Genomic DNA, 17,030 nt, shown 5'->3' with positions numbered 1-17,030 from the left:
AGGTTTATATTATATGAAGATCAGTTTTTATGTAGCGGACTCTGTTTCAGAGGTTTAAAAAAGACGAAAAACTAATGATAATATATTTTTGAGCATTAAAAATTATTAGAAGGAGAAATTACTGAGGAAAATGGCATATGAAGATTTAAATTATATGAAGATCATTTTCTATTATGCGTACTTAGTTTCAGAGGTTTAAAAAACACGAAAAACTAATGAAAATATATTTTTCAGCATTAGAAATTATTAGAAGGAGAAATTAATAAGGAGAATGACATATGAAGGTTTAAATTATATGAAGATCATTTTTAATTATGCGTACTTAGTTTCAGAGGTTTAAAAAAGACGAAAAACTAATGATAATATATTTTTGAGCATTATAAATTATTAGAAGGAGAAATTCATGAGGAAAATGACATATGAAGGTTTAAATTATATGAAGATAATTTTTTATCGTGCGAACTCAGTTTCAGAGCTTAAAATGGACGAAAAACTAATGAAAAAATATTTTTGAGCAGTGGAAATTATTTAAACCTGAAATTAATAAGTAAAATTGCATATGAAGGTTTATATCATATGAAGATCAGTTTTTATGTAGCGTACTAAGTTTCATAGTTTAAAAGAGAATTAAAAACTAATGATAATATATTTTTTGAGCAGTGGAAATTATTAAAAGCTGAAATTAAAAAGCACAATGGCATATGAAGGTTTAAATTAAATGAAGATCTTTTTTGATTATGCGTACTTAGTTTCAGAGGTTTAAAAAAGACGAAAAACTAATGATAATATATTTTTCAGCATTAGAAATTATTAGAAGGATAAATTAATGAGGAAAATGACATATGAAGGTTTAAATTATATGAAGATCATTTTTTATTATGCGAACTCAGTTTCAGAGCTTAAAATGGACGAAAAACTAATGATAATATATTTTTCAGCATTAGAAATTATTAGAAGGAGAAATTAATGAGGAAAATGACATATGAAGGTTTAAATTATATGAAGATCATTTTTTATTATGCGAACTCAGTTTCAGAGCTTAAAATGGACGAAAAACTAATGAAAAAATATTCTTGAGCAGTGGAAATTATTAGAAGCTGAAATTAAAAAGTAAAATTTCATATGAAGGTTGATATCATATGAAGATCAGTTTTTATGTAGCGTACTAAGATTCAGAGTTTAAAAAAGAACTAAAAACTAATGATAATATATTTTTTGAGCAGTGGAAATTATTAAAAGCAGAAATTAATAAGTAAAATAGCATATGAAGGTTTAAATTATATGAAGATCATTTTTTATTATGCGTACTTAGTTTCAGAGGTTTAAAAAAGACGAAAAACTAATGATAATATATTTTTCAGCATTAGAAATTATTAGAAGGAGAAATTAATGAGCAAAAGGACATATGAAGGTTTAAATTATATGAAGATCATTTTTTATTATGCGAACTCAGTTTCAGAGCTTAAAATGGACGAAAAACTAATGAAAAAATATTCTTGACCAGTGGAAATTATTAGAAGCTGAAATTAAAAAAGTAAAATTGCATATGAAGGTTTATATTATATGAAAATTTGTTTTTATGTAGCGTACTAAGATTCAGGGTTTAAAAAAATAACTAAAAATAATGATACTAATTTTTTTGAGCAGTGGAAATTATTAAAAGCAGAAACTAATAAGTAAAATAGCATATGAAGGTTTATATTAAATGAAGATCAGTTTTTATGTAGCGTACTAAGTTTCAGGGCTTAAAAAAAGAAATAAAACTAATGATAATATATTTTTGAGCAATGGAAATTATTAGAAACAGGAATTAATAAGTAAAATGGCATATGAAGGTTTATATTATATGAAGATCAGTTTTTATGTACCGTACTTAGTTTCAGAGCTTAAAAAAAAGAAGTAAAAACTAATGATAATTGATCAGTGGGAATTATTAGAAGAAGAAACTAGGTAAAATGGCATATATAGGTAGAAACGATAATATTAAATATATATCACTTTAATTCACGGTACGTAATGAAATCCTGTGTAACGAGCATTTATTTATGTTTTTTTCATCAGTCCGGCCAAGAATTATTGATGTCCTCCACACCATAACCGTCCAATATGTTTTTTCTTAACTATCTTTTGATCATCGTAGCGGCCTCTAAATTAACTCAATATTTTTTATAAAGCGTACTTAGTTTAAGAGGTTTAAAAAGGACGAGAAACTAATTAAGAAGATTTTTTGAGCAGTGGGAATTATTAAAACCAGAAATTAAGAAGGAAAATGGCGTATGAAAGTTTAAATTGTAATATAAAAATTGGTTTTTATGTAGCGTACTCAGTTTCAGAGTTTAAAAAAATTAAAAAACTAATGATAATATATTTTTTGAGCAGTGGAAATTATTAAAAGCTGAAATTAAGAAGGAAAATGGCATACGAAGGTTTAAATTACATGAAGATCATTTTTAATTATGCGTACTTAGTTTCACAGGTTTAAAAAAGCCGAAAAACTAATGATAATATAATTTTCAGCATTAGAAATTATTAGAAAGAGAAATTAATGAGGAAAATGACATATGAAGGTTTAAATTATATGAAGATCATTTTTTATTATGCAAACTCAGTTTCAGAGCTTAAAATGGACGAAAAACTAATGAAAATATATTTTTGACCAGTGGAAATTATTAGAAGCTGAAATTAATAATTAAATTGCATATGAAGGTTTATACTATATGAAGATCAGTTTTTATGTAGCGTAATAAGATTCAGAGTTTAAAAAAAGAGCTAAAAACTAATGATAATATATTTTTTGATCAGTGGAAATTATTAAAAGCAGAAATTAATAAGTAAAAAAGCATATGAAGGTTTAAATTATATGAAGACCATTTTTTATTATGCGTACTTAGTTTCAGAGGTTTAAAAAAGGACAAAAAACTAATGATAATATATTTTTGAGCAGTGGAAATTATTAGAAGCAGAAATTAATTAGTAAAATAAGGCGAGTATAAAAATAGGTCAAAGCGGTTGTTATGAATGTTTACTAAGCTTAACTTCATTTGGATTATATTTACAGAATTACCATGGCGTTGAAGAAATAACAGCTGACATAAAAACTCCCAATGATAATATATCAGATTTTGGTAATACGTGGAAATTATTAAAGCTGAAATTAATATATTAAAATGGCATATATATATATATATATATATATATATATATATATATATATATATATATATATATATATATATATATAATATATTTTTCGACTGGATATATATATATATATATATATATATATATATATATATATATATATATATATATATATATATATATATATATATATATATATATATATATATATATATATATGTATATATATATATATATATATATATATATATATATATATATATATATATATATATATATATATATATATATATATATATATATAAAAATACTGCAGCGTTAGAATATATATATATATATATATATATATATATATATATATATATATATATATATATATATATATATATATATATATATATATATATATATATATATATATATATATAGCGTTACAATTCTAGGTTAAAGGACGAAAAATTAATGATAATATATTTTTGAGCAGTGAGAAATCTGAGAAGAGATTAATGAGGAAAATGGCATATGAAGGTTAAAATTGTTATATGAAATCCGCTTGTATGTAGCGCACTCAGTTTCATAGCTTTAAAAGGACTAAAAACTAATGATAATACTTTATTGAGCGGTGGAAATTATTGGAAGCAGATATTAATTAGTAAAATGGCATATAAAGGTAGAAATTATAACATGAAATCCAGTATTTACGGTGCGCACTCTGTTTCAGAGCTTAAGAAAGGACGAAAAATAATGATAATATATTTTTGAGCATTAAAATTTATTGGAAGCAGAAATTAATGAGGAAAATGACATATGAATGTAAAAATTATATGAAAATCGGTGTTTGAGTCAGCTACTCAAGGTAATTTCGGTGCTATTAAATAAAAACTAATGATAATACACTGATTTTTGAGCAATGGAAGATTTATTAGTATTTTTTCACAGTCCACAAATATACATGACTTCACATCTACACCGTCCGATATGTTTTTTAAACTGTCTTTATCATCGTAACGGCTCTCCAAATTAACACAAGTGCGACGAAGACGAAACACATCGATCAGAATGATTAATATATATATATATATATATATATAATATTTATATATATATGAAGATCCAGTTTTTATGTACGTACTAAAAGAGTTTCAGGAAGCAAAAATGGAGCTAAAACTAATGATATTTTAACATTGAGCAGTGGGAATATATATGGATAGAGAGAAATATAAGTATAAATGGCATATATGGGTAGAAACGATATATATATAAATATATATCACTTTAATTCACTCGTACGTAATGAAATCCTGTATAACGAGCATTTATTTTATGTTTTTCATCAGTCAGCCAGGGTATTGATAGTCCTCCACACCATAACCGTCAATATATTTTTCTTAACTATCTTTTGATCATCATGGCAGCCTCTAAATTAACTCAATATTTTTTATAAAGCGTACTTAGTTTAAGGGTTTAAAAGGACGAAGAAACTAATTAAGAAAGATTTTTGAGCAGTAGGAATTATTAAAACCAGAAATTAAGAAAGTAACAGAAAGTTTAAATTGTAATGCAAGAAATTGGTTTATGTAGCGTACTGAGTTTCAGGTTTAAAAGATAATAAAAAACTAATGATAATATATTTTTTTAAGCAGTGGAAATTAATAAAAGCTGAAATTAAGAAGAAAATGGCATATGAAGGTTTCAATTACATGAAGATAATTTTTACAATTATGCATTATGGATTTCTGGGTTTAAAAAAGCCGAAAAATAATGACAATATAATTTCAGCATTAGAAATTATTAGAAGAGATGTGAGGAAAATGACATATGAAGGTTTCAGATTATATGAAGATCATTTTATATTATGCGAACTCAGTTTCGGAAACTTAAATGAATGAAAAACTAATGAAATATATTTTGAGCATTAAAATTATAAAAGAAGCAGATGTTACTGAGAAAATGACATATAAGAAAATTTACAATTATATGAAAATCGGTTTTTTATGGCATGCTCAGTTTGGAAGCGAAAACGACGAAACACAATGATAATATATTTTTGAGCAGTGGAAATTATTAGAAACTGAGATTAATAAGTAAAATTGCATATGAAGGTTTATATCATATGAAGATCAGTTTTTATGTACCGTACTAAGATTCAGAGTTTAAAAAAAGAACTAAAAACTAATGATAATATATTTTTGAGCAATGGAAATTATTAGAACAAGGAATTAATAAGTGAGTGCATATGAAGGTTTATATCATATGAATACCAGTTTTTATATAGCGTACTAAGTCTCGGTTAAAAAAGTAAAACTAATGATAATATCTTTTTTGAGCAATGAAATTGTAGAAACAAAGATTAATAAGTAAAAATGGCATATGAAAGTAGAAATCGTAATATCAAATCGAGTATTTACAGTTGCGTACTCAGTTCCAAACTTAAAGGACGGAAAACTAATGATAATATATTTTTGAGCAGTGATGTAAAGCAGATATTAATGAGAAAATAAACATATGAAGTTAAAATTATAAAAATCATTTTTATGGCATTATAATTTGACCAAAATAAACGAAAAAACACAGATAATATATTTTTGAGCAGTAGAGGTATTAGAAGCTTCAAATTTATAATTAAATTGCATGAAAGGTTTTATACTATATAGATCAGATTTTATGTAAAGGTACTAAGATTCAGGGTTTAAAAATAACAAAACTAACCAATGATACTAAATTTTTGACCAATAAATTATTAAAGCAATTAATAAATAAAATAGCATATGAGACTTATGATAAATGAAGATCAGTTTATGTAGCGTACTAGTTTCAGAGCTTAAAAAAAAAAGAAAGTAAAATAATAGTAGCCTATTTTTGAGCAAAATTATTAGAAACGAAATTAATAAGTAAAATTACATGAAGGTTGATATCATATGAAGATCGGATTTTATGTAACACTTGGATTTCAGAGCCTAAAAAAAGTAAAAACTAATGATATTTTAGCATTGAGCAGAGGGTCTGGAAGAAGAAATTAGTAAAATGGCATATATGGGTGAAACGATAATATTAAATATATATCACTTTAATTCGGTACATGTTAATGAAATCACCATAACGAAACATTTATTTATGTTTTTTCATCAGTCCGGCCAGGTATTGATATACACATAACAAATCCAATATGTTTTCGTAACTTATCTTTTGATCATCATGTGACCTCTAAATTAACTCAATATTTTTTATGACGTACTTAGTTTATGAGGTTTAAAGGACGAGAAACAATTGAAGATTTTGAAACAGGAATTATTAAAACCAGAAATTAAGAGAAATAGCGTATGAAAGTTTAATTGTAGCAATATAAAGTGGTTTTTATGCTGGCGTACTCAGTTCCAAGTTAAAGAGAATTAAACTATTGATAATATATTTTTGAACGGTAAATTATTAAGCTGAAATTAAGAGGAAAATATAAAGTTCAATATCAGGACTAATGATAATATAATTTTCAGCATTGAAATTATTAGAAGAGAAATTAATTAAGGAAAATGACATATGAGGTTTAAATTATGAAGATAATTTTATTATACGAACTCGGTTCAGAAACTTAAATGGACGAAAACTAATGATAATATATTTTTGAGCAATAAAATTATGAAACGGAATTTAGCATTAAATAGCAGAAGTTTAAATAATATGAAGATCATTTTTGAGTATGCGTACTTAGTTTCAGAGTTTAAAAAAGACGAAAAACGATGATAATATATTTTTGAGCATCAAAAATTAGAAGAGAGAAATTACTGAGAAAATAGCTGAGATTTAAATTATATAAGATCATTTCTATTATGCATTACTTAGTTCAAGAGGTTTAAAAAAGACGAAACTAATGATAATATATTTTCATTATAATTATTAGAAGAAATTAATGAGCAAAGAAGTACATATGAAATTTAAATTATATAGAATCATTTTATTATACGATCAGTTTCACAACTTAAAATGGACGAAAAACTAATGAAAATATATTTTTTGACCAGTGGAAGTATTAAGCGTGTATGGTAAAATTGCATATGAAGTTGATATCATATGATCAGCAGTTTTTAATCAGCATTACTAAGATTCAGAGTTTAAAAAGAACTAAAACTAATGATAATATATTTTTTTGAGCAGTGGAAATTATTAAAGCAAGAAATTAATAAAGTAAAAATAGCATATGAAGGGGTTTAATTATATGAAGACCATTTTTTGTGTATGCGTACTTAGTTTCAGAGGTTTAAAAAAGACGAAAAACTACTGATAATATATTTTGAGCATTAGAAATTATTGAAAGAAAGAAATTAATGAGGAAAGAAATGACATGAAGGTTTAAAATTATATGAAGATCATTTTATTATACGAACTCAGTTTCAGAGCTTAAAATGGTCGAAAAACTAATGAAAAATATTCTTGAGCAGTGGAAATTATTAAGCTGAAATTAAAAGTAGAATTTCCTTATGAAAGGTTGATGTCGTAAGATCCAGTTTTTTATGTAGCGTACTAAGATTCAGAGTTTAAAAAGGCAAAACTAATGAAAATATATTTTGAGCAGTGGAAATTAATAGGAAGCAGATATTAATGGGGAAAATGACATATGAAGGTTAAAATAATATAAAATGATTTTTTATTGTGCGTACTCAGTTTCAGAGCTTAAAATAAACGAAAAAAGCTGAATAATATATTTGCAGGCAGTGGAAATTATTAGATGCATGATTATGATAAAATTGCATGAAGTTTTATCATATGAAGATCCAGATTTTTATGTAGCGTACTAAGATTCAGCGCTTAAAAAAAGAACTAAAAACTAATGATAATATATTTTTTAGACAGTGAAATTATTAAAGCAGAAATTAATAAATGACACATAACATATGAAGGTTATATTAAATGAAGATCAGTTTTATATGGCGTACAAGTTTTGGAAGCAAAAAAGTAAACTAATGATAATATATTTTTGAGCAATGGAAATTATTAAAAGCGAAATTAATAAGTAAAATTGCATATGAAGGTTTATATCATATAGAATCAGTTTTAATATAGCGTACTAAGATTCAAACTTAAAAAAGAACTAAAAACTAATGATAATATATTTTTGACCAATGAATGATAAAGAAGCAAGATTAATAAGTAAATGGCATATGAAATTAGAAATCGTAATATCAAATCAGTATTTACAATTGTACTCAGTTTCAGAGCTTAAAAAGGACTGAAAACTAGTGTAATATATTTTACGAGCAGTGGAAGTATTAAAGCCAGATATTAATGAGGAAAATGACATATGAAGGTTAAAATAATATAAAAATCGAGTTTATGTGGCAGCCTCAGTTTCAAACTTAAAAATAGACAGCTCAAGATAAGCATTTACACAGGCGTGGAAATTATTAAATACAAATTAATAATTAAATTGTATATGAGGTTATAAGTATATGAAGATAGTTTTATGTACCGTACTTAGTTTCAGAGCTTAAAAAGAAGTAAAAACTAATGATATTTTAACATTGGGCAGTGAGATTGGAAGAAAGAAATTAAGTAAAATGGCATATATAATTGAAACGATAATATTAAATATATATATCACTAATTCACAGTACGTAATGAAATCTGTATAACGACATTTATTTATGTTTTAATCAGTCCGGCCAAAATTATTGATGTCTCCACCATAACCGTCAATGGTTTCTTAACTATCTTTTTTGATCATCGTAACGGCCTCTAGAATAACTCAATATTTTTTATAAGCAGTACTTGGTTATAAATTTAAGGACGAAACAATTAAGAAGATTTTTTGAGCAGTGAAATTAAAACCAGAATTAAGAAGGAAAATAGCTATAGAAGGGGTTCAGAATTTAATAAAAATTGGTTTTTAATGTAGCGTACTCAGTTTCAGGTTTAAAATGGGAATTAAAACTAATGATAATATATTTTTGAGCAGTAAATTGTATAAGCAGACATTAATAAGTAAAATAGCATGAAGGTTTATATTAAATGAAGAATCAGTTTTCTATATGGCGTACTAAGTTTCGATAAAAAAACAAAAACTGATGATAATATTTTGTTAATGCAATTGTAAAGCTAGAGTGTGGAAATTATGTGAGGTTTATCATATACAGATCAGTTTTATGTATTACTAAGATTCAAGTTGAAAATAAAAAGCAATGATAAACATATTTTTTGAGCAGTGCAAATTATTAAAGCAAGTGGCAATGCATATGGAGGTTTAAATTATATGAAGACCATTTTTATTATGCGTGCCATTTAGAGGTTTAAAAGGACCAAAAAACTAATGATAATATATTTTTTGAAACGTGGAAATTATTAAAGCAAAGTGATTAGTAAAATGAGCAAATACTAAAAATAGGTCAGCAGTTATTATGAATGTTTACTAAGCTTAACTTCATTTGGATTATATTTACAGAATTACCATGGCGTTGAAGAAATAACAGCTGACATAAAATTCTCCCGAACACGATAATATTATCAGAGTTTAGGTAATACGAAAATTGAAACACAGTACTATATATAATGTTGTAAACACACACGCATATAAATATATATATATATATATATATATATATATATATATATATATATATATATATATATATATATATATATATATATATATATATATATATATATATATTTCACATAGCAACTGCATCAACTATATATATATATATATATATATATATATATATATATATATATATATATATATAGTTGCTGGGTTCGACCATTAATGTAACATATATATATATATATATATATATATATATATATATATATATATATATATATATATATATATATAAAGACAGGCCATGGGTCCCTTGAGCAAGCGTTGATTCAAGGTTAAAGGACGAAAAAAATTAATGATAATATATTTTTGAGCAGTAAGAATTCTGAGAAAAGAAAGAGATTAATAGGAAAATGGCATATGAAGGTTAAAATTGTTATGAAATCCGCTTGTATGTAGCGCACTCAGTTTCTTAAGCTTAAAGGTTAAAACAACAGTAATACATTATTGAGCGGTGGAAATTATTGGAAGCCAGATATTAATTAGTAAAATGGCATATAAAGGTGAAATTCTTATAAAATCCGAAGTATTTACGAAGGTACGCACTCTGTTTCAGAGCTTAAAAGTATGACGAAAAAATAATGATAATATATTTTTGAGCATTGAAATTTATTGGAAGCGAAATTAATGAGAAATGACACCAAGGAATGTAAAAATTATATGAAAATCGGTGTTTAAGTCAGCCCTTACAATATCATGGTGATATTAAATAATAATAATAATAATAATAATACATGATACCTGCATAAGAAGATTTATTTGTTTTTTCTGGTCAGCCAAAATATATTAACGACCTCCACACAAAACCGTCCGATATGTTCTTTTAAACGTAACTTTATCATCAACAGCCTCAATTAACACAAGTGGCGACGAACCAAAACATCGATCCAGAATGAAAATAAAAGGAATGTATATATGTATATATATATATATATATATATATATATATATATATATATATATATATATATATATATATCTATATATATATATATATATATATATATATATATATAGATATATATATATATATATATATATATATATATAAAATAGATTGAATGAAAAATGGAGCTTAAAAGTAATAAAAAAGAAGATTTAGTCGTAGATTAAATATATATATATATATATATATATATATATATATATATATATATATATATATATATATATATATATATATATATATATATATATATATATATATATATATATATATATATATATCACTTTAATTCTCCGTACGTAATGTAATCCAGTATGACGAAGGTTTATTTGTGATATTTTATTCAGTCCGGTCAAAAATTATTAACGCCCTCCTCACCAAAACCGTCGGATATGTATTTTCTTAACTGTCTTTTATCATCGTAACGGCCTCCAAATTAACGCAAGTGAAGACGGAAGACAAAACACATCGGGCAGAATGAAAATAAATGAATGTCTATATAAAAAAAACACAGGAGATTGCATGGAAAAATGGATCTTTAAAATAATGAAAAAAAGGAGATTTAGTCGTAGATTGAAAATATATATATATATATATATATATATATATATATATATATATATATATATATATATATATATATATATATATATATGATCAAGTGGCTATGAAAAATATTTGTGAGGTAGAGAAATTCACAGACTAAACTTAATAAATAAAGGGAAGTTGAAGGAAGAGGAGGACGTTTAGATAGTTGTTCAGTTGCTAAGAAAAATTTTACAGCGTTAGAGAAATTTCTAGAAGATAAAAAGCAGCAAATTGTGAGGTCTAATATAAAGTTGATCCAGTTGATAAGGAAAAATATTTGAGCGGTAGAGAAATTTACGGAAGAAGCCTAATAAATAAAGGGAGGTTGAAAGAAGAGAATAGCGTTTAGATAGTTGATCAGTTGCTAAGAAAAATGTTGCACCGTTAGAGAAATTTACAGAAGAAAAAGCCTAATAAATAAATATACGTTGAAGGAAGAGGATAGCGTATATATATATATATATATATATATATATATATATATATATATATATATATATATATATATATATATATATAATTATAAATATATATATATATATATATATATATATATATATATATATATATATATATATATATATATATATATATATATATATATATATATATATATATATATATATATATATATATATATATATATATATAAGGTTAAAATTGATATATATGAAGACTATTTTTTGTATCGTGCTCATTAGTTTCAGATATAAAAGGAACTAAAACCATAGTGATAATATATTTTCAGCATTAGGGAAATTATTAGAAGAAAAATTTAGAATCAGAAGAATGACTTGATTATTGGTGTATTTTGTAAATATTTTTTTATACGTATTTACATTACTTAATGTGTATTTTGTTTATATATTTTTTTACAAATTTACGTTATTATATGTGTATTTGTTAAAAATATTTTGAAACGAATTTACTTTATTTTATGTATTTTGTATATATATTTCAATTCAAATTTAACTTATTTTGTGTGTATTTTGTATATCTATTTTCATGCAAATTTAATTACTTCTGTGTATTATTTTTGTATATAGTTTTATACAAATTTACGTTATTTTATGTGCATTTTGTATATTTATATTTATACAAATACATATTCTCTTATTGGTATTTTGTTTATTTATATTTATACGAATTTACATTATTTTATGTGTATTTTGTATACATTTTTGATTCGTATTTACTTAATTTTATTTGTATTTTGTATATATATATTTTTAGAAATCTACGTTATTTTATGTGTATTCGTATATATATTTTGAAACAAATTTACATTGTTTTATATGTTTTTTGCATATCTATTTCAATACAAATTTACCTTATTGTATGTGCATTTTGTATATTTATTTTAATACAAATTCAAATATTTTATGTGTATTTTGGTATATATAATTTTATAAAAAATGCTTTATTTTATAGGTTTTTTGCATCTTAGTTTTCATACAAATGTACATTATTTTATTAATATTCTGTGTATATATTTTGATACGATTTTATATTATACTATTTGTGTTTTGTATATATTTTTTTATACATATTTTCATTATTTAATGTGTATTTTTTATATATATTTTATACAAATTAACGTCATTTTAAGTGTATTTGTTTATATAATTTCATTCAAATTTACATTATTTTATGTGTATTTTGTAAATGTATTTCAATACAAATTTACCTAATTTTATGTGTATTTTGTATATTTATTTTCATACAAATTAAAATTATTTTTGTGTATTTTTGTATATAGTTTTATACAAATTTAGGAGATTTTATGTGTATACTGTATATCTATTTTCATACAAATACACCTTGTTTTATTGATATTTTGTTTATTTATTTTGACGCGAATTTACATTATTTAATGTGTTTTTTATATATATATTTTTATATGTGTTTACATCATTTGATGTGTATTTTGTATATATATTTCTATAGAAATCTACGTTGATTTATGAGTATTCGTATATAGATTTTGAAATAAATTTACACTGTTTTATGTGTATTTTGCATATTTTTTCAATACAAATTTACCTTATTGTATATGCATTTTGTATATTAATTTTAATACAAATTTAATTATGCTATGTGTATTTTTGTATATGTATTTTTATAAAAATATGCTTTATTTTATATGTATTTTGCATTTTTATTTTCATTCAAATTTACATTATTTTATTTATATTCTGTTTATTTTTTTTTTAACAATTTTACATTATTCTATGTGTATTTTGTATATCTATTTTTATACGTATTTACTAAATTAATGTGTATTTTGTATATATATTTTTATAGAAATCTACGTTATTTTATGTGTATTCGTATATATATTTTGAAACAAATTTACATTGTTTTATATGTATTTTTGCATATCTCTTTCAAGACAAGTTTACCTTATTGTATGTGCATTTTGTATATTTACTTCAATACAAATTTAAATATTTTATGTGTATTTTGGTATATATATTTTTATAAGAAATGCGCTATTTGATGGGAATTTTGCATCTTTATTTTCATACAAATTTACATTATTTTATTAATATTCGGTGTATTTATTTTGATACGATTTCACATTATTCTATTTGTTTTTTGTATATATATTTTTTATACATATTTACATTATTTAATGTGTATCTTGCATATATATTTCATACAAATTTATTATCTATTACTTATTTTCATACAAATACACATTCTTTTCATGATATTTTATTAATTTATTTTGACACGAATTTACCTAGATATGTATTTTGTATATATATTTTTATACGTATTTACATAATTTCATGTGTATATTGTATATATATTTCTATAGAAATCTACGTTATTTTATGTGTATTCGTATATATATTTTGAAACAAATTTACTTTGTTTTATATGTATTTTTGAATATCTCTTTCAATACATATTTACCTTACTGTATATGCATTTTGTATAATTATTTCAATACAAATTTAAATATTTTATGTGTATTTTGGTATATATATTTTTATAAAAAATGCGCTATTTTATGGGAATTTTGCATCTTTCTTTTCATACAAATTTACATTATTTTATTGATATTCTGTGTATTTATATTGATAGGATTTTACATTATTCTATTTCTTTATTGTAAATATTTTTTTATTCACATTTACATTATTTAATGTGTATCTTGCATATATATTTTATACATATTTACGTTATTTTAAGTGTATTTGTTTATATATTTTCATTCAAATTTACATTATTCTATGTGTATTTTGTATATGTATTTCAATACAAATTTACCTAATTTTATGTGTTTTTTGTATATTTCTTTTCATACAAATTTTAAATATTTTTGTGTATTTTTGTATATAGTTTTATACAAATTTAGGTTATTTTATGTACGCATTTACTTTATTTAATGTGTGTTTTCTATATATATTTTTATGCAAATTTACTTTATATTATGTGCATTTTTTTACATATATTTTTTTAGAAATTTGCGTTAATTTATGTGTATTTGTATATGTTTTCTCATACAAATTTACATTATTTGATTGCTATTTTGTTTATTTATTTTGATACGAATGAAAATAGATATACAAAATATACATAAAATAAACTAAAATAAAGCATATTTTTATAAAAATACATATACAAAAATACACATAGATTAATCAAATTTGTATTAAAATTAATATACAAAATGCACATACAATAAGGTAAATTTGTATTAAAAAAATATGCAAAATACACATAAAACAATGTAAATTTGTTTCAAAATATATATACGAATACACATAAAATAACGCAGATTTCTATAGAAATATATATACAAAATACACTTGAAATAATGTGAATACGTATAAAAATATATATACAAAATACAAATTAAATAATGTTAATTCTTGTCAAAATAAATAAACAAAATATCATGAAAAGAATGTCTATTTGTATGAAAATAGATATACAAAATACACATAAAATAACCTAAATTTGTATAAAACTATATACAAAAATACACAAAAATAATTTAAACTTGTATGAAAATATATATACAAAAAACATATAAAATTAGGTAAATTTGTATTGAAATACATATACAAAATACGCATAAAATAATGTAAATTTGAATGAAAATATATAAACATATAGACTTAAAATAACGTAAATTTGTATCAAATATATATACAAAAAACACATTAAATAATGTAAATATGTATAAAAAAATATATACAAAACACAAATAAAATAATGTAAAATCGTATCAAAATAGATACAGAAAATATTAATAAAATAATGTAAATTTGTATGAAAATTAAGATGCAAAATACCCATAAAATAATGAATTTTTTATAAAAAATATATATACGAAAAAACATAAAATATTTGATTTTGTATTAAAATAAATAGATATACAAAATACTCATAAAATAAGCTAAATTTGAATTGAAAAATATATACAAAATACATAAAATAATGTAAATTTGTATCAAAATACTTATACAAATACACATATAATAACGTAAATTTGTATAAAAATATATAAACAAAATACACATTAAATAATGTAAATACGTATAAAAAACTGTACAAAATACACAAATAATCATGTAATTCGTATCAAAATAAATAGACAAAATACCAATAAAATAATGTAAATTTCTATGAGAAAACATATACAAAATACACATAAATAACGCAAATATCAATAAAAATATATATAATATAATATATTTTTAAACATATTTAAAATATTTAATGTATATTTTGTATATATATTTTATCCAAATTTACGTTATGTTATATGTATTTGTTTATATATTTTCATACAAATTTACATTATTTTATGTGAGTTTTGTATATGTATTTCAATACAAATTTGCCTAACTTTATGTGTATTTTGCATATCTATTTTCAAACAAATTTAAATTATTTTTGTGTATTTTTGTATATATTTTTATACAAATTTTAGTTATTATATTTGTTTTTTGTATATATATTTTCCTACAAATATACATTCTTTTATTGGAATTTTGTGTATTTAATTTTTTACGAATTTACATTATTTTATGTGTATTTTGTATATATATTTTTCTACGTATTTAAATTATTTTATGTGTATTTTATATATACATTTTCATAAAAATTTACGTTATTTTATTGTGTGTATTAGTATATATTTTGAAACAAATTTTATACAAATTCATGTTATTTTATGTGTATTTGTATATATATTTTCATATAAATTTATATTATTTTATGTGTATTCATACATATATTTTATTACAAATTTACCTTATTTTATGTTTATTTTGTATATTTATTTCATTTAATATAATCAAATTTAAATTTATTGTATATGCATTTTGTATATTAATTTTAATACAAATTTAATTATTCTATGTGTATTTTTCTATATGTATTTTTATAAAAATATGCTTTATTTTATGGGTATTTTGCATCTTTATTTTCATACAAATTTACGTTATTTTATTGATATTCTGCTCATTCATTTTGATACGATTTGACATTATTCTATGTGTATTTTGTATATATTTTTCATACAAATTTACGTTATTATGTGTATTTGTTTATATATTTTGACACAAATTTACAATATTTTATGGGTATTTTGTATATATATTTCAAAGAAATTTACCTAGTTTTATGTATATTTTGAATATCTATTTTCATTCAAACTCAAATTATTTTTATGTAATTTTGTATATATTTCAATACAAATTTTAGTTAGGTTATGTGTATTTTGTAAATCTATTTTCATTC

The sequence above is a fragment of the Eriocheir sinensis genome, chromosome 26 (genome assembly GCF_024679095.1).
Source record: "Eriocheir sinensis breed Jianghai 21 chromosome 26, ASM2467909v1, whole genome shotgun sequence".
NCBI lineage: Eukaryota > Metazoa > Arthropoda > Malacostraca > Decapoda > Varunidae > Eriocheir > Eriocheir sinensis.
Note: the sequence above shows the minus strand (reverse complement) of the source record.